General features: G+C 42.4%; 1 protein-coding gene across 2 annotated transcripts in view; it reads left to right on the top strand.

Moving 5' to 3' along the window:
* Positions 1–23,397, top strand: part of LOC139565914 (protein MTSS 2-like) — a 125,388-nt gene that overhangs the window by 32,394 nt on the left and 69,597 nt on the right. The window lies entirely within an intron of this gene.

Here is a 23,397-nt window from a genome sequence, read left to right as displayed (position 1 = left end):
ACATTACTTGAGGAATAAGCAATATTTATCACTGCGAACAATTTGACAAAGTGTTTAGAGTTCCTGCGTCTGTTAAATGTGTGTGACACGTGCTCTCTATAAGCAAACTTGCACTGCCACATATCTATACATTTCCCCTTTTCTAAACAATCTAAACAAAGGGAAGGAGAGAACGGGAGAAGTTATGGCTGTGTATTTGAAGTGTGGAGGGAGCGCAGCGCTCCAGCTTTCAGTCCCTCTCTAGTGTTATCCATCTTCTTTGAGTGGCGATGACAGCACATGTCCAAATAGTCAATTTTTCTCACCTCACATTTCCCCCTTTTTGGGCTATCTTGAGATCTACTAGGAAATGTATTAGGTTATTATCACTTCCCAACCCCCCCAGTTTTCCTTTTCTATGTTGTCAAACTTTGCCCAAGTACTGTTAGGCCTACATCTAGTACCAGTATTTTGACAAATACACACGCTGCAATTTAATTCCACTAAATTATGCAAGTTAACCTGTAGACCGATAAGCATGACTGGTCAAGTGTATTTTTGTCGGCTAAGCGATTTAATGGTTAACCGTTTAACATCCCTAGTCTCGACAGTGAGTCTTCTCATCTTACCATTGTGTGATCAGTTGACTAGTGACACACTAACAGTATAACAGTATTGCACTGGATGTACGAAAGTGTTTGAGGTCTCAGAATCAATATATATAGTTCTATTTTTTTTTTACCTGGACATTTAGAATCATTTGTGAAATCGGTGGATGTAAGAGGCTTTATCTGGCTATTGTCAACAGCATGATCTGACTGTTTTTCTGTTGATCCTCATGACTGGTTACCCTGGGGATTTTTTTTTTTACATAATTGGTCTTATACAAGGCAGACTCCTTTTTGTCCAATGCATCAAAGAAAACATCAAGACTCGCAACAGGGATCCAGAAGCCAAGGGAAGGTCTGTCCTAGTTACCAATATCATACAGAATTAGCGGAAGAATTTAGCGATCTTCCATTTTAGAGACAACACTTGAAGGAGCATGATATGATTGAGGTTACTGAAAGAAGGAAAGACAAAGCATTGACTGATTGTTCTGAACCTATTTAGAACTGTGTGAGTAGAGTTAATATGTTTTTGGAGTGCTGTCCCCCAGGATATATTCATGTATTCTATTTTTACCTCGGGCGGAATCAAAATTAGTCAAAGTCGAAGCACTCGGGCCTTACCCTGGAGAACTGTCTGGAACACCGCCACAGCAGACCACTGAGAGGGGGTGTCTGGGTAAACTGAGTAGGTATGCGCAGAGCCCAGCTCTCGTGCTGCGAGACACTGAGTGCCTTGTGCTGTGGGGAGATGTGGGCACCAGTTATTCTGGTGTTTGTTTAAGAGCAAGACGGAACATGGTTTGGTGTGCTGGTGAGAATTGGACATTGGTAGGATGATGCTACTAGTGAACAACATGGCTAGAGTCTGGCAGGAAGACGGTTATTGTCAACGTATTGGGTTTAGTTTCGCAATAGTTTGTGACAATGTCCTCCCACGTTGGCTGTGCCAGTTTATATCCAGAATCAAAGGTGTCTAGCTAGGCAGCTACATATGAACAGATCAAAAGTGAATCACATGTAACACCTCCAGAGATTTATCAAACTGAAGAGGGCTCATGGAGGGTATGAATGAATGAGGCAGGACCTGTCAGGGTTTGAGTTTGTGGTAAAACTCTTTTAATTTGATCCATTTGAAACCACTTTGCGACTGAGTGGTCCAGGAAAAGCTGGGTCATGTTTTCGCAGGCATTAGCCCCATCTGGAGCATGAGGTCACAACTTTTATCTCCTATTGTGGCCTGTGGCTAAACGGCACTGCGTGATGCACGCGAGGAGTCCGTTTGATACAAAACTACACAACCATCCACTATCCGAGGAGGATTTCTTAAGTGGCGTGCCTTTTTTCAGGAGGCGCAGACTAGTCCGGGCAATGGGGTTTTCTCTGGCGTTCCTTGGAGAGTGGCCAATCTGGAGTGAGTTTACTGAGGATGGTTCCACTCTGCGTTTGTTGTAGAGGAAAGCTGTGGGGGTTGGGAAGGAAAGGTGACGCACTCTCCTTTGAAAAGAGACAAACAGGCAGGCCTTTTAGGAAACCAGACTGGAAGTCCATTCTGACTTGTCCCCATGGGAAGTGTGTGTGTGAGAAAGAAGTTGTCGTGTGGGACTGTGTATATAACAGCTTTGTGAGGTTGTGTGTAGGAAAGGCCTTTTTGATGGTGCCTCAGGGGCTGGAGCTTACAAGACAGTCTCGTTTGACCGAGGGCCATAAAAAGCCAGCAGGATAAGACGTTTGTCCCCAAGCGGAGTTGGAGAGCATTTCCTGACCACAGTGGACATCCCTTCTGCCCCTTCCTCTTTCCACTGAGTGACCCCCATCTATTGCTGCACACTCTGCTGATCAGCCAGACCACATTACCATCCTGCCCTACCCTACTGACAAGCCTCTCAATGTCACAGCAACTGCATGTAAGCAGCCTCTTCAGAGAAATCGCTTAACCAAGAGCCTTGAATGTTTTTCCAGGAACCTTTTTCAGCTATGATATTATACAATCATGGGTCTGCACAATCCAGGTTGATGGTTCATTACACTCCTACAGATTGATTTGGACAGATGGGATGGCGTCACCTGGACATGGGACTGGTTTTATGCTGACAAATCCTTCTGTGGGCTGAATATCTCAGGTCAAACTGAAAGCCGTTGGTGAAGTGCCCTGCCTCTCCTCTCCCCGTCTTTCATTAGGAAATTAAATGAACGGTTGCTGTATACCACGTTTTCACTGAAGGCTCTTATTTCACTATTGGTGTCATATTAAAAATAAAAATGTCTCAAAACCCAGAAGATTCCATTTATTCAGTTTGATTATAACTGCTTCATAAAACAGGATTTAGTCCGTGCAATGGATTGCAGGATTTAGTCCGTGCAATGTGGAAGGAGTAGGTTGTTGCTAGCAGGAGAAGTAGGGGTGACTAATGGTGAAGTTGCATCAGGGTGTTGCCAGAGGCCTATATTCAGCATGATCTAGATTTGCACACAGCAGGAGCCTCCACAGCCCCTCTAATCTGATGCCAGCGTAGCTAATGTGGTTGCATGGTGCCTTTTCCTCCGTCCAAGCTGTGCGGTGCATATTTACAATAAACCGATAGAGCCAGATTGATAATCCGGTGGGCCACACCCACATGCATTGTAAAAAAGTTGATTAGTGATAGGAAGTGGACTTAATAGGTGGCATGTCCATTTGGGAGAAAGCTGGTGGTGGATTGTTTTTCTTTTTAAAAAGGGATTTGACAGGTTTTAACCAGCTGTGCAGAGAGCCAGGTGTTGCAGATATCCACTTGCCCGGTGTTTTCTTGCGCAAAGTTGAAAATATGACTTTGCTGGTACCCCACTGTATACTCTCTTTAATTGAAATGTAAGTGCAATTATCAATGGAAACTGGTTTGAAATTACACCCACTCAGCTGTAGTGTGTGTCAGTCAGTCATTCGTGTAGCAGTAGTGTGCTTGTTTTGACAATTGCTAGGTCCAGAATAGGCAGAGGGGCAAGGAGTTTCACTGCAGTAGCTCAGAGATACAGGAAACAGCCATGTTCCTCTTCCCTACCACTTGACTCGGGATCCACCCATCAAAGCTTCTGCTTTAAAGTGACTCAGTGGCCACTTGCAGTCTCGTAGTTCTGTTTCCATTTAACTTGTGTCCTTTCGAGGAAGTCAACCAGTCAGGTCACTGGATAAGTTCTAGTCATTGCTCAATGTCTATGTTCTGTTGAGGCACAATTACATTGCCACAGTCATCTATTCCTTTAATTTCTTCAAATATCTTCAGTTATGCTTACAAATCAAATCAAATCAAATTTTATTAGTCACATACACATGGTTAGCAGATGTTAATGCGAGTGTAGCGAAATGCTTGTGCTTCTAGTTCCGACAATGCAGTAATAACCAACAAGTAATCTAACAATTCCACAACTACTACCTTACACACACACACAAGTGTAAAGGGATAAAGAATATGTACATAAAGATATATGAATGAGTGGTGGTACAGAACGGCATGGCAGATGCAGTAGATGGTATAGAGTACGGTATATACATATGAGATGAGTACTGTAGGGTATGTAAACATAAAGTGGCATAGTTTAAAGTGGCTAGTGGTACATGTATTACATAAAGATGGCAAGATGCAGTAGATGATATAGAGTACAGTATATACATATGAGATGGGTAATGTAGGGTATGTAAACATTATATTAAGTGGCATTGTTTAAAGTGGCTAGTGGTACATTTTTACATAATTTCCATCAATTCCCATTTTTAAAGTGGCTGGAGTTGAGTCAGTATGTTGGCAGCGGCCGCTAAATGTTAGTGGTGGCTGTTTAACAGTCTGATGGCCTTGAGATAGAAGCTGTTTTTCAGTCTCTCGGTCCCTGCTTTGATGCACCTGTACTGACCTCGCCTTCTGGATGATAGCGGGGTGAACAGGCAGTGGCTTGGGTGGTTGTTGTCCTTGATGATCTTTATGGCCTTCCTGTGACATCGGGTGGTGTAGGTGTCCTGGAGGGCAGGTAGTTTGCCCCTGGTGATGCGTTCTGCAGACCTCACTACCCTCTGGAGAGCCTTACGGTTGTGGGCGGAGCAGTTGCCGTACCAGGCGGTGATACAGCCCGACAGGATGCTCTCGATTGTGCATCTGTAGAAGTTTGTGAGTGCTTTATGTGACAAGCCGAATTTCTTCAGCCTCCTGAGGTTGAAGAGGCGCTGCTGCGCCTTCTTCACAACGCTGTCTGTGTGGGTGGACCAATTCAGTTTGTCCGTGATGTGTACACCGAGGAACTTAAAACTTTCCACCTTCTCCACTACTGACCCGTTGATGTGGATAGGGGGGTGCTCCCTCTGCTGTTTCCTGAAGTCCACAATCATCTCCTTTGTTTTGTTGACGTTGAGTGTGAGGTTATTTTCCTGACACCACACTCCGAGGGCCCTCACCTCCTCCCTGTAGGCCGTCTCGTCGTTGTTGGTAATCAAGCCTACCACTGTAGTGTCATCCGCAAACTTGATGATTGAGTTGGAGGCGTGCATGGCCACGCAGTCGTGGGTGAACAGGGAGTACAGGAGAGGGCTCAGAACGCACCCTTGTGGGGCCCCAGTGTTGAGGATCAGCGGGGTGGAGATGTTGTTACCTACCCTCACCACCTGGGGGCGGCCCGTCAGGAAGTCCAGGACCCAGTTGCACAGGGCGGGGTCGAGACCCAGGGTCTCGAGCTTGATGACGAGTTTGGAGGGTACTATGGTGTTAAATGCTGAGCTGTAATCGATGAACAGCATTCTCACATGGGTATTCCTCTTGTCCAGATGGGTTAGGGCAGTGTGCAGTGTGGTTGCGATTGCGTCGTCTGTGGACCTATTGGGTCGGTAAGCAAATTGGAGTGGGTCTAGGGTGTCCGGTAGGGTGGAGGTGATATGGTCCTTGACTAGTCTCTCAAAGCACTTCATGATGACGGAAGTGAGTGCTACGGGGCGGTAGTCGTTTAGCTCAGTTACCTTAGCTTTCTTGGGAACAGGAACAATGGTGGCCCTCTTGAAGCATGTGGGAACAGCAGACTGGGATAAGGATTGATTGAATATGTCCGTAAACACACCAGCCAGCTGGTCTGCGCATGCTCTGAGGACGCGGCTGGGAATGCCGTCTGGGCCTGCAGCCTTGCGAGGGTTAACACGTTTAAATGTTTTACTCACCTCGGCTGCAGTGAAGGAGAGCCCGCAGGTTTTGGTAGGGGGCCGTGTCAGTGGCACTGTATTGTCCTCAAAGCCGGCAAAAAAGTTGTTTAGCCTGTCTGGGAGCAAGACATCCTGGTCCGCGACGGGGCTGGTTTTCTTTTTGTAATCCGTGATTGACTGTAGACCCTGCCACATACCTCTTGTGTCTGAGCTGTTGAATTGCGACTCGATTTTGTCTCTGTACTGGGACTTAGCCTGTTTGATTGCCTTGCGGAGAGAATAGCTACACTGTTTGTATTCGGTCATGCTTCCGGTCACCTTGCCCTGGTTAAAAGCAGTGGTTCGCGCTTTCAGTTTCACGCGAATGCTGCCGTCAATCCACGGTTTCTGGTTTGGGAATGTTTTAATCGTTGCTGTGGGTACGACATCGTCAATGCACTTCCTAATGAACTCGCTCACCGAATCAGCATATTCGTCAATATTGTTGTTGGACGCGATGCGGAACATATTCCAATCCGCGTGATCGAAGCAGTCTTGAAGCGTGGATTCAGATTGGTCGGACCAGCGTTGAACAGACCTGAGCGCGGGAGCTTGTTGTTTGAGTTTCTGTTTGTAGGCTGGAATCAACAAAATGGAGTCGTGGTCAGCTTTTCGGAAAGGGGGGCGGGGGAGGGCCTTATATGCGTCGCGGAAATTAGTATAACAATGATCTAGGGTTTTCCCAGCCCTGGTAGCACAATCGATATGCTGATAGAATTTAGGGAGTTTTGTTTTTAGATTAGCCTTGTTAAAATCCCCAGCTACGATGAATGCAGCCTCAGGGTGTGTGGTTTCCAGTTTACAAAGAGTCAGATAAAGTTCGTTCAGGGCCATCGATGTGTCTGCTTGGGGGGGAATATATACGGCTGTGATTATGATTGAAGAGAATTCCCTTGGTAGATAATGCGGTCGACATTTGATTGTGAGGAGTTCTAGATCAGGTGAACAGAATGACTTGAGTTCCTGTGTGTTGTTATGATGATCACACCACTTCTCGTTAATCATAAGGCATACCCCCCCGCCCCTCTTCTTACCGGAAAGATGTTTGTTTCTGTCGGTGCGATGCATGAAGAAACCAGCTGGCTGCACCGACTCCGTTAGCGTCCCTTGAGTTAGCCATGTTTCCGTGAAGCAGAGCACGTTGCAATCCCTGATGTCTCTCTGGAATGCTACCCGTGCTCGGATTTCATCAACCTTATTGTCAAGAGACTGGACATTGGCGAGTAGTATGCTAGGGAGTGGAGCGCGATGTGCCCGTCTCCGAAGCCTGACCACGAGACCGCCTCGTTTGCCCCTTTTTCGGCGTCGCACAGGGTCGCTGGCTGGGATCAGATCCATTGTATTGGGTGGAAGGCAAAACACTGGATCCGTTTCGGGAAAGTCATATTCCTGGTAGGAACGATGATGAGTTGACGTTAATCGTATATTCAGTAGTTCCTCCCGACTGTATGTAATGAAACCTAAGATTACCTGGGGTACCGATGTAAGAAATAACACATAAAAAAACAAAATACTGCATATTTTCCAAGGAACGCGAAGCGAGGCGGCCATCTCTTTTCGGCGCCGGAAGTAGGACTGCTTCATATCTGAAGTCATCATACCCAGCAGCGTTCTGCTTTTATATTGTATTTTCTACATGATAGACATGATTAGACTCCTCTCATTAGCCAAATGAATCAGACATATGTACATCTGCATGAAAACGAGGTCTGAGGTTCTCTCCATCTTAGCCTTGAGGCAGTGTCTCACATCTGTAACGCTGTCCTAGTCAGACACCAATTACCTCTGGCAATGACTGAAAATGGAACCAGAAAAATCATGCATAAAAGCTCAGTCTGCTGAGCTGACATGGATCCATGAAATTATCGACACAGACAAGCGCTCAACAGAGTGTCCCCCAGGAGAGATCATACTGCCCCGCTCATGATAGAGGAGTATTGTTATATCAAAAAAAATATTACTGAAGAGTGTCTTTGAAAAAGAAAGGAACTGTCTGAGGAAAAACGACGGTTGGAGCTACAGGCTTGCCTACCTCCCCCTTCTGCCGCAGCCCAGTCTTGTAGTTCACTGCTGTCAATGACCACATTATGAATGGGCCCGGACTTGGAAAATGTGGTCGTGAAGCATTGGTTAGGCCAGGGCCGGGCGAATGAAATGCCACATTGAACACTGCCTCAAATGCTCTCTCTGTCTTCGGCAACATGACGAAGGAAACTGGAAGGAAATTAAATAGCTTAATGTTTTCTTTCCTCAAATATATTATTACATGAGAACATAGACTGTTCATTTGGCCCCTTTCACAATTCATACCTAAGTGGTTGAGTTGGTGCGTTACAGCCAGGAAATGTTGTTCTTCTGAGTCATGTCCTGAAGAAATAGGCCACATGCACTTGATCAAGTGACCATGTCCTTTTTTATTTTGTTTTCCTCTTTAAACTCTCTACATAAAATGCTGTAAGGGATTTCAAATGGAACCTTTTGGCCTAGACAAGAACAAATGTGTACTTTTACATCTTATCTCTCTGTGGAAAAGGCTTTGTTTTTACCTGTTTTTAGTTCTCGGTCTCGCTCATCTCACTACCCGCTCCATCCATCTCTCCATCCATCATCGCTCTTCTCTCCGCTTTCTAAGGTGTGCACCGTGATATCAGGTAATCTGCAGTCAGCTAGCATCCTGCGGTTCTCTCACACGTCTGACATGAGGTAGAACATAGAAGCTCTGGCCGCGTTCCAAATGGCACCATATTCCCTACAGTGTGCCACTAGACCAGGGCCTAGGGCAGGACGGTGTATATATATATATTTTTTTTACTGTATACTGATATTCATCCACAGACCAGTTTGGATTTTTACTTTACCTTCTATAACATTATTTTAATGTTTGGTTTGTTATATACCCTAATTGAATAATGAAACGCCAAACATTATGGCAATCGTCCGTTTTTAGCGCCAGTAGGAGACATAACAGCTGAAAACTTGCTAGCACAGCCAAAGACACTTTGGCACAGATTTGGAAGCAGGAGAAAAGCCCTTAGAAATCGGAACACTAAAGAACTACCATTGAATCCATTGAAAATACGTTGCCACCGAGGAGAATCATTATTTGGATAAAGGAAAGGTGACTTTTTGACGAAATAGAGGCATACAAAGACAAAAGAAATGTGGCACAGTGTGTAAGTGATAACAAATTAGTGAATAACACGAAGAAAATTAAGTAATAGAAGTAAATGCTGGAATTGAAGGGGAAACAACTTTGCAGTTCCAGAGTTTTTTATTCCTATGAAAAGTTCTACAAATAGGACTTTTTCAATGTCAGTTTTACCCATCCATATCAGCCCAGTCCTCCATCCCTGCCACAGTTAATACCTCAGGGAACGATTGAGCGAAATTATAAATGGATTACTTGATGTAACATGTCAAGCACAAAAGTGGATAACATCCACTGTTCATTTTTGTCTGTATGGCTCACGTGCTAATGGTTCAAAAAGGGATTTACATAATTGTTTAAGCCCACATAAAAGGCTGTTTTTTTTTTATAACTACTCTAAAGTATCAGCATTGAGAGCTTCCCAAAAGAGGATTCAACATAAATGACCTGGGGATTATTTTCTTTTACTTAGGCAAAAGTACTTGTTGTAACATATTTGCATTTTACTTTATTTAATTAAATGTTACTTTCCAGTTTTTTTTTTTTTAGGCCAGTGTTTCCCCAACTCCAGTCCCTGAGTACACCAACAGTACACATTTTTATTGTAGCCTAGGACAAACACACCTGATTCAACTTGCATTCATCAAGCCTTCTGTGAATTGAAACGGGTTTTTCCGGGGCTACAACAAAAATGTGTGCTGTTGGGGGTACTCGAGGACTGGAGTTGGGAAACACGGGGTTAAACATTTGCATTTAATCCCTAGTCACTATGTAGGCTACATTTGTCAGAAAACCGGAGTCATGTCCTGAAAGTAAATGAATGACCTATAGAGAGGCTTAAAGGGATACTTTGGGATTTTTGCAATTAAGCCTTTTATCTACTTCCTGAGAGTCAGATGGACTCTTGTATACCATGTTTGTCTCTGCATCCAGTATGAGGGAAGTTAGAGGTTGTTTTGTGAGCCAATGCTAATTAGCATTAGCGGAATGATGAAGTCTATGGTATCTACTAGCATGCTAGTTAGCCATTGCACTAACACTAGTTAGCAACTTCCTTCAAACTGCACGTAGACTTAAAAAGGTATCCACAAGTTCATCTGACTGAGGAAGTAAATAAAGGACTTCATTGCCAAAATCCTTAAGTATCCCTTTAAGAATTTCAGTGTATAGAGAGATATTGTTTAACCTTTATTTAATTAGGCAAGTCAGTTAAGAACAAATTCTTATTTACAATGACTGCCTACCCTGGACAAACCCTAATCCGGATGATGCTAGGCCAGTTGTGCGCCGCCCTATATAAATGTTAGCGCTATTAGTTTAGACTCATAGAATATGCAGCTGGGAGTGAAATTTTATGATATAGAACCTGGCCCATGACTTCCTATTTGATCACAGTTCACACTGACTGGAAAAAGGCATCCCTCGCTCAACTTGACTGGCAGATCTGAATAGAATATGATTGATGTAATTGTATAGTTGCAGGACTGATAAATGGTATTGTATAACTACTTGTAGCTCAGTAACTTCATTAACCAGTTTAAAAGACAGTCCAATGTAGCTTTAAATCCTGATCGAAGTTACTTAAACCTTTAACTTTTAACATTGAATGCCAAATGTCATCTCTGGAGGAAACCTGGCACCATCCCTACAGTGAAGCATGGTGGCAGCATCATGCTGTGGGGATGTTTTTCAGCAGCAGGGACTGGGAGATTAGTCAGGGTCGAGGGAAAGATGAACGGAGCAAAGTACAGAGATCCTTGATGAAAACCTGCTCCAGAGTGCTCAGAACGTGCGTCTGGGGTGAAGGTTCACCTTCCAACAGGATAACTACCCTAAGCACACAGCCAAGACAACGCAGGAGTGGCTTCGTGACAATCTCAATGTCCTTGAGTGGCCCAGCCAGAGCCCGGACTTGAACCCGATCGAACATCTCTGGAGACCTTAAAATAGCAGTGCAGCGACAATCCCTATCCAACCTGAGAAAGCTTGAGAGGATCTGCAGAGAATGGGAGAAACTCCAAATACAGGTGTGCCATACCCAAGGAGACTTGAGGCTGTAATCGCTGCCAAAGGTGCTTCAACAAAGTATTGAGTAAAGGGTCTGAATACGTATGTAAATGTGATATTGCATTTTTATATATACAGTGGGGAGAACAAGTATTTGATACACTGCCGATTTTGCAGGTTTTCCTACTTACAAAGCATGTAGAGGTCTGTAATTTTTATCATAGGTACACTTCAACTGTGAGAGACGGAATCTAAAACAAAAATCCAGAAAATCACATTGTATGATTTTTAAGTAATTAATTTGCATTTTATTGCATGACATAAGTATTTGATACATCAGAAAAGCAGAACTTAATATTTGGTACAGAAACCTTTGTTTGCAATTACAGAGATCATACGTTTCCTGTAGTTCTTGACCAGGTTTGCACACACTGCAGCAGGGATTTTGGCCCACTCCTCCATACAGACCTTCTCCAGATCCTTCAGGTTTCGGGGCTGTCGCTGGGCAATACGGAATTTCAGCTCCCTCCAAAGATTTTCTATTGGATTCAGGTCTGGAGACTGGCTAGACCACTCCAGGAACTTGAGATGCTTCTTACGGAGCCACTCCTTAGTTGCCCTGGCTGTGTGTTTCGGGTCGTTGTCATGCTGGAAGACCCAGCCACGACCCATCTTCAATGCTCTTACTGAGGGAAGGAGGTTGTTGGCCAAGATCTCGCGATACATGGCCCCATCCATCCTCCCCTCAATACGGTGCAGTCGTCCTGTCCCCTTTGCAGAAAAGCAGCCCCAAAGAATGATGTTTCCACCTCCATGCTTCACGTTTGGGATGGGTTCTTGGGGTTGTACTCATCCTTCTTCTTCCTCCAAACACAGCGAGTGGAGTTTAGACCAAAAAGTTATATTTTTGTCTCATCAGACCACATGACCTTCTCCCATTCCTCCTCTGGATCATCCAGATGGTCATTGGCAAACTTCAGACGGGCCTGGACATGCGCTGGCTTGAGCAGGGGGACCTTGCGTGCGCTGCAGGATTTTAATCCATGACGGCATAGTGTGTTACTAATGGTTTTCTTTGAGACTGTGGTCCCAGCTCTCTTCAGGTCATTGACCAGGTCCTGCCGTGTAGTTCTGGGCTGATCCCTCACCTTCCTCATGATCATTGATGCCCCACGAGGTGATATCTTGCATGGAGCCCCAGACCGAGGGTGATTGACCGTCATCTGAACTTCTTCCATTTTCTAATAATTGCGCCAACAGTTGTTGCCTTCTCACCAAGCTGCTTGCCTATTGTCCTGTAGCCCATCCCAGCCTTGTGCAGGTCTACAATTTTATCCCTGATGTCCTTACACAGCTCTCTGGTCTTGGCCATTGTGGAGAGGTTGGAGTCTGTTTGATTGAGCGTGTGGACAGGTGTCTTTTATACAGGTAACGAGTTCAAACAGGTGCAGTTAATACAGGTAATGAGTGGAGAACAGGAGGGCTTCTTAAAGGGCTTCTTAAAGAAAAACTAACAGGTCTGTGAGAGCCGGAATTCTTACTGGTTGGTAGGTGATCAAATACTTATGTCATGCAATAAAATGCAAATTAATTACTTAAAAATCATACAATGTGATTTTCTGGATTTTTGTTTTAGATTCCGTCTCTCACAGTTGAAGTGTACCTATGATAAAAATTACAGACCTCTACATGCTTTGTAAGTAGGAAAACCTGCAAAATCGGCAGTGTATCAAATACTTGTTCTCCCCACTGTATATATATATATATATATATATATATATATATATATATATATATATACAATTGAAGTCAAAAGTTTACTTACACCTTAGCCAAATACATTTAAACTCAGTTTTTCACAATTCCTGACATTTAATCCTAGTAAAAATTCCCTGTCTTAGGTCAGTTAGGATCACCACTTTATTTTAAGAATGTGAAATGTCAGAATAACAGAAGAGAATTATTTTATTTTAGCTTTTATTTCTTTCATCATATTCCCAGTGGGTCAGAAGCTTACATACACTCAATTAGTATTTGGTAGCATTGCCTTTAAATGGTTTAACTTGGGTCAAATGTTTCGGGTAGCCTTCCACAAGCTTTCCACAATAAGTTGGGTGAATTTCGGCCCATTCCTCCTGACAGAGCTTGTGTAACCGAGTCAGGTTTGTAGGCCTCCTTGCTCACACACGCTTTCTCAGTTCTTCCCACACATTTTCTTTAGGATTGAGGTCAGGGCTTTGTGCTGGCCACTCCAATATCTTGACTTTGTTGTCATTTTTCTTGGGGTCATTGTCCATTTGGAAGACCCATTTGCGACCAAGCTTTAACTTCCTGACTGATGTCTTGAGATGTTGCTTCAATATATCCACATAATTTTCCTGCCTCATGATGCCATCCATTTTGTGAAGTGCACCAGTCCCTCCTGCAACAAAACACCACCACAACATGATGCTGCCACCCCCGTGCTTCACAATGTTTTTTTTCGGCTTGCAAGCCTCCCCTTTTTTCCTCCAAACATAAGGAAGGTCATTATGGCCAAACAGTTCTATTTTTGTTTCATCAGACCAGAGGACATTTCTCCAAAAAAGTACGATCTTTCTCCCCATGTGCATTTGCAAACTGTAGTCTGGCTTTTTTTATGGCTGTTTTGCAGCAGTGGCTTCTTCCTTGCTGAGTGGCCTTTCAGGTTATGTTGATTATACGACTCGTTTTACTGTGGATATAGATACTTTTGTACCTGTTTCCTCCAGCATCTTCAAGGTCCTTTGCTGTTGTTCTGGGATTGAGTTGCACTTTTAGCACAAAAGTACGTTCATCTCTAGGAGACAGAACGCGTCTCCTTCCTGAGCCGTATGATGGCTGCGTGGTCCCACGGTGTTTATACTTGCGTACTATTGTTTGTACAGATGAACGTGATACCTTCAGGTGTTTGGAAATTGCTCCCAAGGATGAGCCAGACTTGTGGAGGTCTACAATTTTTTTTTGATTTTTCCCATGATGTCAAGCAAAGAGGCAATGAGTTTGAAGGTATGCCTTGAAATACATCCACAGATACACCTCCAATTGACTCAAATGATGTCAATTAGCCTATCAGAAGCTTCTAAAGCAATGACATAATTTTCTGGAATTTTCCAAGCTGTTTAAAGGCACAGTCAACTTAGTGTATGTAAAAACTTCTGACCCACTGGAAATGTGATTATTATAAGTTAAATAATCTGCCTGTAAACAATTGTTGAGAAAAATGACTTGTCATGCACAAAGTAGATGTCCTAACCGACTTGCCAAAACTATAGTTCGTGAACAAGAAATTTGTGGAGGGGTTGAAAAACAAGTTAATGACTCCAACCTAAATATGTAAACCTCCGACTTCAACTGTAAATTTGCAAACATTTCTAAAAACCTGTTTTTGCTTTGTCATGGGGTATTGTGTGTAGATTTGATGAGAAAAACAATTTAATACATGTTAGAATAAGGCTGTAACGTAACACAATGTGGGAAAAATAGAATGGGGTGAATACTTCCCGAACGCACTATATTTATCCTCCACCAACACTCTAAAAGTAGACGCAGGACCTGACATGTCTCGGCTGTGCTGCAGGAGCCATTCCCATGTTGCTTTTTATGACTAAGGTGTGTGAGTGGTGTAGCCCAGTGAATCCCAAACTGGGGCTGGCAGGAGGGGCACAGGGCTACACACATCCTGTCTCAGGGCTTGTTTCACAGAAATTGACAGATGTCGGTTGGATGAAGTGCCTAGCTTCCCCCTAATAACAAGGCGTGGCCATCCACCTCAAAGTCCAGGTCTTGTGCTAGGACATGTGCAACCTTGAAGGGATAGTTTTTTGTTTTTTTTCATCTTGCCTCATTGACTTCACACTCTTCATCACCTGTGGCCATGTTGCAGAAAAGCATTATTTTACCAACCTGTTCTGTCCTGCGCTGTTCTTCTACCCCAACAGTTTTAGACACACCCAAACTATGGCTTCCCCTTTTCCAGCGCCAAACCTTTATGGTCTCCACTCAACTCCTCCCCCTCTTGGAACAGGGGACCGGCTCCCATTTTACTCACCCTGTTGTGTTGTGGGGCTATTTGTAAGAAAAACCACCCGTTGGCAAGCTCTGTATCCCATACTTTGGTTTTCCATCTGTTGTGCAGACACAGTCGCATTACTTAGAGATCGGTAATGAACATTGCTAATTAGTTGAGTTACTTCAAATGCTTTCATGTAAATTCTGGAGGGCTTTACTTGAAAATGTGCTCATTCCTTTCCCACCACAGCCGCAAAGAAGTGTGTTGTTGACTTGGTGTTTGTGCCGTATTGTCTTTGTCGGCCAACTTGCACTACACGAGTAAGTATGCCACATGCCCAGCCGAATGGATTGATAGCATTCTCCCCCTGGAGGTCATCAGAGACATAGGAATGTTTTGAGAGGTTTTTCAAACAAGGCTTTATGGAGGAAGGGAACAAACAGACAAAGTAACAGGGAAAAATGTGTTGGAGTGTAAGGATGTGAATCATCCATATAAACCTGATGATTAAGAATTCCAAGGTCCACATTTCACATGAGTCATGCATTGAGAATCTGCATTATTAAAATGAACATTTCTGTGTTCAATGTTGAATTAAAGAATGCTGATGGTATTTTTCTTTATTTAACTAGGCAAGTCAATTAAGAACAAATTCTTATTTACAATGACGTCCTACCAAAAGGCATCCTGCGGGGACGGGGTCCTGGGATGAAAATAATTAATTCAAAAATACTATATAAATATAGGACAAAACATCCATCACAAGAAGAGACAACACAGCACTACATAAAGAGACCTAAGACAACACCGCATGGTAGCAACACAATATAATAACATGCTAGCAGCACAAAACATGGTACAAAACATGGTACAAACTTTATTGGGCACAGTCAACAGCACAAAGGTCAAGAAGGTAGAGACAACAATGCATCACACAAAGCAGCCACAACTGTCAGTAAGTGTGTGAATTAGCCCCAAATAAATTAGCCTATGGTATTAGAGCACATACAGATGCAGGCAAATTCATCTGATCACCCAAAATACATGAAAATCACTGGATTAGGTTGCACATAAAAATAAATTAGAAGTCTTGAGTCCGACGTTTGCGTATCAAATCATAAACCATGTTCCATGGAATTGGTACATCGAAAATCTCTTCCCAACTATTTTGCAGTTTATATGGTGGCAGAGCTGTCTATTTTTTGGTTCTTAAATGAAATTGGTAGATGTTTTTATTTATCACAATTTTATTTAACCATTTATGGTCTTTAATGCAGGGCCGACAGACAAGTTCCTTACCCTTTTCCCCGTTCTACTTGCCTCTTCCTTTTTTGTGGTAATTTTTTGTGGTAATCCCGCATTAGTCGGTTGTAATTGTGGGTAGAGCAGATATTTCCATATGTCTGTGTTAGCTGCATGTGCTGCATGTGTTAGCTGCATGTGTGACAACTCCACCAGTCCTATTTATGATATAATTTACAGAAATTATACCTTTTTATATACATTTTATCGGAAAAATCTGTTTAAAAAAAACGAATTAGTATATTTGAGTTTAACCACAGTATTTGTTGTATTATTTGTTCTGTCTTTTCAGGTGGATTAAACTGGGGGTTATTATACATAACTTTATCCCATTTTATAAGAGATTCTCCAAAATTGACAGCCCTGCCACCATATAAACTGCAAAATAGTTGGTTGATTAGTTGGTTGATACATCAGAAAAGCTGAACTTAATATTTGGTACAGAAACCTTTGTTTGCAATTACAGAGATCATACGTTTCCTGTAGTTCTTGACCAGGTTTGCACACACTGCAGCAGGGATTTTGGCCCACTCATCCATACAGACCTTCTCCAGATCCTTCAGGTTTCGGGGTTGTCGCTGGGCAATACGGACTTTCAGCTCCCTCCAAAGATTTTCTATTGGGTTCAGGTCTGGAGACTGGCTAGGCCACTCCAGGACCTTGAGATGCTTCTTACGGAGCCACTCCTTAGTTGCCCTGGTTGTGTGTTTCATGTCGTTGTCATGCTGGAAGACTCAGCCACGACCCATCTTCAATGCTCTTACTGAGGGAAGGAGGTTGTTGGCCAAGATCTCGCGATACATGGCCCCGTCCATCCTCCCCTCAATACGGTGCAGTCGTCCTGTCCCCTTTGCAGAAAAGCATCCCCAAAGAATTATGTTTCCACCTCCATGCTTCACGGTTATGATGGTGTTCTTGGGGTTGTACTCATCCTTCTTCCTCCAAACACGGCGAGTGGAGTTTAGACCAAAAAGCTCTATTTTTGTTTCATCAGACCACATGACCTTCTCCCATTCCTCCTCTGGATCATCCAGATGGGCATTGGCAAACTTCAGACGGGCCTGGACATGCGCTGGCTTGAGCAGGGGGACCTTGCGTGCGCTGCAGGATTTTAATCCATGACGGCGTAGTGTGTTACTAATGGTTTTCTTTGAGACTGTGGTCCCAGCTCTCTTCAGGTCATTGACCAGGTCCTGCCGTGTAGTTCTGGGCTGATCCCTCACCTTCCTCATGATCATTGATGCCCCACGAGGTGAGATCTTGCATGGAGCCCCAGACCGAGGGTGATTGACCGTCATCTTGAACTTCTTCCATTTTTGAATAATTGCGCCAACAATTGTTGCCTTCTCACCAAGCTGCTTGCCTATTGTCCTGTAGCCCATCCCAGCCTTGTTCAGGTCTACAATTTTAGCCCTGATGTCCTTACACAGCTCTCTGGTCTTGGCCATTGTGGAGAGGTTGGAGTCTGTTTGATTGAGTGTGTGGACAGGTGTCTTTTTATACAGGTAACGAGTTCAAACAGGTGCAGTTAATACAGGTAATGAGTGGAGAACAGGAGGGCTTCTTAAAGAAAAACTAACAGGTCTGTGAGAGCCGGAATTCTTACTGGTTGGTAGGTGATCAAATACTTTTGTCATGCAATGAAATGCAAATTAATTACTTAAAAATCATACAATGTGATTTTCTGGATTTTTGTTTTAGATTCCGTCTCTCACCGTTGAAGTGTACCTATGATACACCTGCAAAATCGGCAGTGTATCAAATACTTGTTCTCCCCACTGTATATATATATATATATACCACTTGGATCCTGTTTCAGTAATAATGAAATCAGACCACCATTGTTGCATATCCGATAATCCACCATTTATATAGGAGTGGTTAAAACTAGAGATCGACCGATTTATGATTTTTCAACGCCGATACCGATTATTGGAGGACCAAATAAAGCCGATGCCGATTTTTATTTATTTATTTGTAATATTGACAATTACAACAATACTGAATGAACACTTATTTTAACTTCATATAATACATCAATAACATCAATTTAGCCTCAAATAAATAATGAAACATGTTCAATTTGGTTTAAATAATGCAAAAACAAAGTGTTGGAGAAGTAAAAGTGCAATATGTGCCATGTGAGAAAGCTAACGTTTAAGTTCCTTGCTCAGAACATGAGAATATATGAAAGCTGGTGGTTCCTTTTAACATGAGTCTTCAATATTCCCAGGTAAGAAGTTTTAGGCTGTAGTTATTATAGGAATTATAGGACTATTTCTCTCTATACGATTTATATTTCATATACAGTTGACTATTGGATGTTCTTATAGGCACTTTAGTATTGCCAGTGTAACAGTATAGCTTCCATCCCTCTCCTCGCCGCTACCTGGGCTCGAACCAGGAACACATCGACAACAGCCACCCTCGAAGCAGTGTTACCCATGCAGAGCAAGGGGAACAACTACTCCAAGTCTCAGAGCGAGTGACGTTTGAAACGCTATTAGCGCTCACCCCGCTAACTAGCTAGCCATTTCACATCGGTTACACCAGCCTAATCTCGGGAGTTGATAGGCTTGACGTCATAAACAGCGCAATGCTTGAAGCATTGCGAAGAGCTGCTGGCAAAATGCACGAAAGTGCTGTTTGAATCAATGCTTACGAGCCTGCTGGTGCCTACCATCGCTCAGTCAGACTGCTCTATCAAATCATAGACTTAATTATAACATAACACACAGAAATACGAGCCTTAGGTCATCGAAAACAAAACTTTATTCTTTCAGTGAAATACGGAACCGTTCTGTATTTTTGTTTAACGGGTGGCATCCATAAGTCTAAATATTGCTGTTACATTGCACAACCTTCAATGTTATGTCATAATTACGTAAAATTCTGGCAAATTAGTTCGCAATGAGCCAGGCGGCCCAAACTGTTACATATCCTCTGACTCTGCGTGCAATGAAATCAAGAGAAGTGACACAATTTCACCTGGTTAATATTGCCTGCTAACCTGTATTTCTTTTAGCTAAATATGCAGGTTTAAAAATATATACTTCTGTGTATTGATTTTAAGAAAGGCATTGATGTTTATTGTTAGGTACATGTTGGAGCAACGACAGTCCTTTTTTCGCAAATGCGCACTGCATCGATTATATGCAACGCAGGACACGCTAGATAAACTAGTAATATCATCAACCATGTGTAGTTATAACTAGTGATTATGATTGCTTGATTGTTTTTTATAAGATAAGTTTAATGCTAGCTAGCAACTTACCATGGCTTCTTACTGCATTCGCGTAACAGGCGGGCTCCTCGTGAGGCAGGTGGTTAGAGCGTTGGACTAGTTAACCATAAGGTTGCAAGATTGAATCCCTGAGCTGACAAGGTGAAAATCTGTCGTTCTGCCCCTGAACAAGGCAGTTAAGCCACCGTTCCTAGGCCGTCATTGAAAATAAGAATGTGTTCTTAACTGACTTGCCTAGTTAAATAAAGGTATACAAAAAAAAGAAGAAAAAAAAGATTTCCGATTGTTATGAGAACTTGAAACCGGCCCAAATTAATCGGCCATTCCGATTAATCGGTCGACCTCTAGTTAAAACATGCTAATAAAGGTCCTCTGAGTATATAAAAAAAAGTTTGGTATGCTTCCACTGGTATTCCATCCAGCCCTGGAGTGTTCCCAGCCTTAAAGTCTTTAATTGCATCAAGAAGTTTCTCCTCTGTAATTTGGCCTTCACATGAGTCTTTCTGTACAGATGTTAATTTTACATTATTAATATGGACAAAATTCATACAATTAGCTTCAGTTAGTGGAGATGGAGGAGACTGAAACGAAAACGTATTCTTAAAGTACTTCTATCAAAATATAATTCAGTGAATCATGCGTGACTACATTTGTAACAAGTATCTATATTTTTTGGGGTAGCATTTCTATGTTGAAGATTGAAAAATAATTTGGTTCATTTTCCACCATATTCCATCCAGTTTGCGTTATTTTTTTATGATATATTACACTGGATCTTTCTTGGATAAGTTCCTCCATTTCTTTTTGTTTTTCCTCTAACTTATTCAGTGCCTCTATATGGTCCAGTTTTTATTACTATATAACTGTACTGTTAGTCCTTCAATTTCCTTTGTTAATATGGACTCTTGATCTAAATTGCTTTTGTTTTATAGATGAGTACTGAGTTGCATGGCCTCTAAAGGCACATTTAAAGTATCCCATACAATAAGGGGATCTGCTGTACTTATGTTATGTTGGAAAAAGTCAGTTATAAATTATTCTGTTCTAGTTATAAACAAGTTATCATCCAGTAGGCTTTGATTACATTTCTAATATCCTCTCCCACGTGGAAATTCTGTAAGAGTAATATATATGCCAATTATGTGATGATCCGACCGCATTCTGTCCACTATCAACACTTTAAAAAAAACTTTTGGTGCCAGAGTGAATGACGTAAGAAAGTAATCAGGACGACGAGCTTGATTAAGCATCCGCCATGTGTATCTCACTAGGTCAATGTATTTAACCCTCCATATATCCACGACATTCATGATTTCCTTAAGTGCCTGACGGTGATAGTTTGTAGTGTGATTTTCTTTACGGTCTATAGAGGTATTTTAAAACTGTATTGAAATCCCCCACCATAATAATAGAGTCTAGTGTTGCTTGTAGAGTTGATAAATTGTTATATTTTCGAAGAAGCTTGGATCATCATTATTTGGACCGTGTAGGTTAATAAGCCATATCTGTTTATTTATCATTAACATGTTTAAAATAATCAATCTACTTTGATCTGTTTGGGCAATTTGCACATTTGGATCAAAATTACTGTTAATATCATCACCCCTTTTGAATTTCTTTGCCCATGGGAGAAATATTTCCCACCCCCAGTCCTTTTCCCACAAAACTTCTAAAATTGTTGAATGAGTTTCTTAAAAACAATAGATATTATATTCCTTCTCTTTTAGCCTGTTAAATACGGATTGGCTTTTCTTATCTGCTAAGCCATTACAATTATAACTGGCTATACTTATTTCACCACTTACCATAATGAGACACAAGTTTCAATTATATTTATCAAAATATGTTTGTAAACATACAATTTAAAAGTGACATGATGATTGAGTCTCTATAGCTCTACCATGATATTTGCATTGCTACTAAGTGAACCTCCAATTGGTCCCCACTATTCCACCCGCTAAAACCCCTCATCCCGAGTTGGGTTGTCATCCCAATGCCCGGCAGACCACCCCCGACCCCCCTCCTAGGAGTCTTAACATGTTCGATGCCAATATATATCAGTGTTGATGTTGTGACGAGCCTCCATGAAATCCGCAGCCACAGGGTTTCTCTGGTCAAGGGTCCTGATATTACTTCTGTTTTCTGCTGTCCTTGTTTTCAGAGCTTGTTTTGTTTTTCCTACATAGCATAGACCACAAATACACTTTATCAAGTATATCAAATTTTTTGTTGAACATGTAATGATGCCTTTAATCTTAATGACCTTGCCCATAGTAGGGTGAGTGAACATTGTGCATTTGTTGGTGAAGGTTCATCCGCCACATCTATAGTTACCATCCGGCACATTGTCTAGAAATGTACTGCGTGGCACTGGTGGAAGATTAGACCTCACCTCTTTTTGACTGATGTTGGGGGTGCGTCTGAGGACTACGTTCTTTAAACGTCTTTTCCAGTTGTGGATCAGTGCTCAAGATGTACCATTTGTTAGAAAAACATTATGATGTGGTGGAACTGTTTACGAAGTGGGGAGTACTCAAGGAAGCATTGAATGCGTTGGTCAGGAGGGTGGAGAGGTTTGGGCGTGAGGCTGTCATCCTGGGTCATATTTTTATAACATCCCCTTGCGTCATGCAACCATTCCTCTGGGTAACCCCGCTGTCTGAAACGCTCATCCAGGTGGTTGGTTTGTTTGACATAGTCACTCTGTGTACTACAAATCCTCCGTATGTGACTATTGACTAGGGTGGAAGTGTAGGGTGGAAGCTGTCGTCGTGTAACAGGGAATTCCTGTACGTCGGCTTCCTGTATAGATCCGTACCAAAAAAAACATCCCTCTGAATCAAAATGTCAAGAACTTATTTCATGCGCATCAAATGTGAGGGTGAATTTCAAATGTTCACTGCTTGTATTGGAGTGGAATCGATGAAGTTCCTCTGCTGTGCCCTGGAATAGAACAAATACGTCTTCAATCAAAGCATTTCCAGAGTCTAATATGGTGCACGAATGGATTATTATGGCTGAAAATCATTCTTCTTTCAAAAAAACAAAAACACATTGGCATAATTCGGTGCCATTTTACTACCCATAGCAGTTCCCTTCTGTTAAATGAACATGTCATTTTGAAAAATGAACAATCTCAGCAAGTTCAACAATACAGTTAGTGCTAGGGAGTGTGCCATGGCTTCTAGGCCTCCCTGGTGGGGGAAATTACTATACAGTGATTCAACATCAAAGCAAGCCATAAGCATCTCCCCATCTGGTATTGTGCATTGTCTTGAGGGTGTTAATCATGTCTATATCATCACATACATATGCAGGGTGTGACACCACACTGTGTTTTAGAAAGAAATCTACAAAAGCAGAAATATTTTCAGTCAATGAGCCAATGGAGGCCACAATAGGTCTCCCTGGTGGCTTATCCAGTCGTTTGTGAATTTTTGGTAAGGCATGAATGACGCTCCTGATTGGATTGTCCACTTTCATGAACTCATTATTTTTGCATAATGTCTCCACTTTCCTTAAGAGACTTCAGCTTGCAGTGAATCTCATCTTTGAACAGTGGTGTTGGGTCACGTGACAATTTCTGATAGAGAGTGGTGTTCAATTGTCCCCGGATCTCATTCACGTAGTCATCACGGTTTAACAACACCACAGCTCCGCCCTTGTCAGCATTACAAAGTGGAATCATTTTTTTTAAACGTCCAATGCTTGCCTGTGTTCTTTAGGGAGATTTTGGTTTCTTATTCAAAATCTGAGACATCTTTTTCCACTAATCTGTAATATGTTTCTAGGGAGGGATTTCTGTATCTGGGTGGACAAAAAGTGGATTTAGCTCGAAGGGGTTTTTGTTCTATGGTCAATGTCATTCTCTATTGTGTCACCCAT

The sequence above is a fragment of the Salvelinus alpinus genome, chromosome 2 (assembly GCF_045679555.1).
Source record: "Salvelinus alpinus chromosome 2, SLU_Salpinus.1, whole genome shotgun sequence".
NCBI lineage: Eukaryota > Metazoa > Chordata > Actinopteri > Salmoniformes > Salmonidae > Salvelinus > Salvelinus alpinus.
Note: the sequence above shows the minus strand (reverse complement) of the source record. Positions and strands in the feature narration are given on the sequence as shown.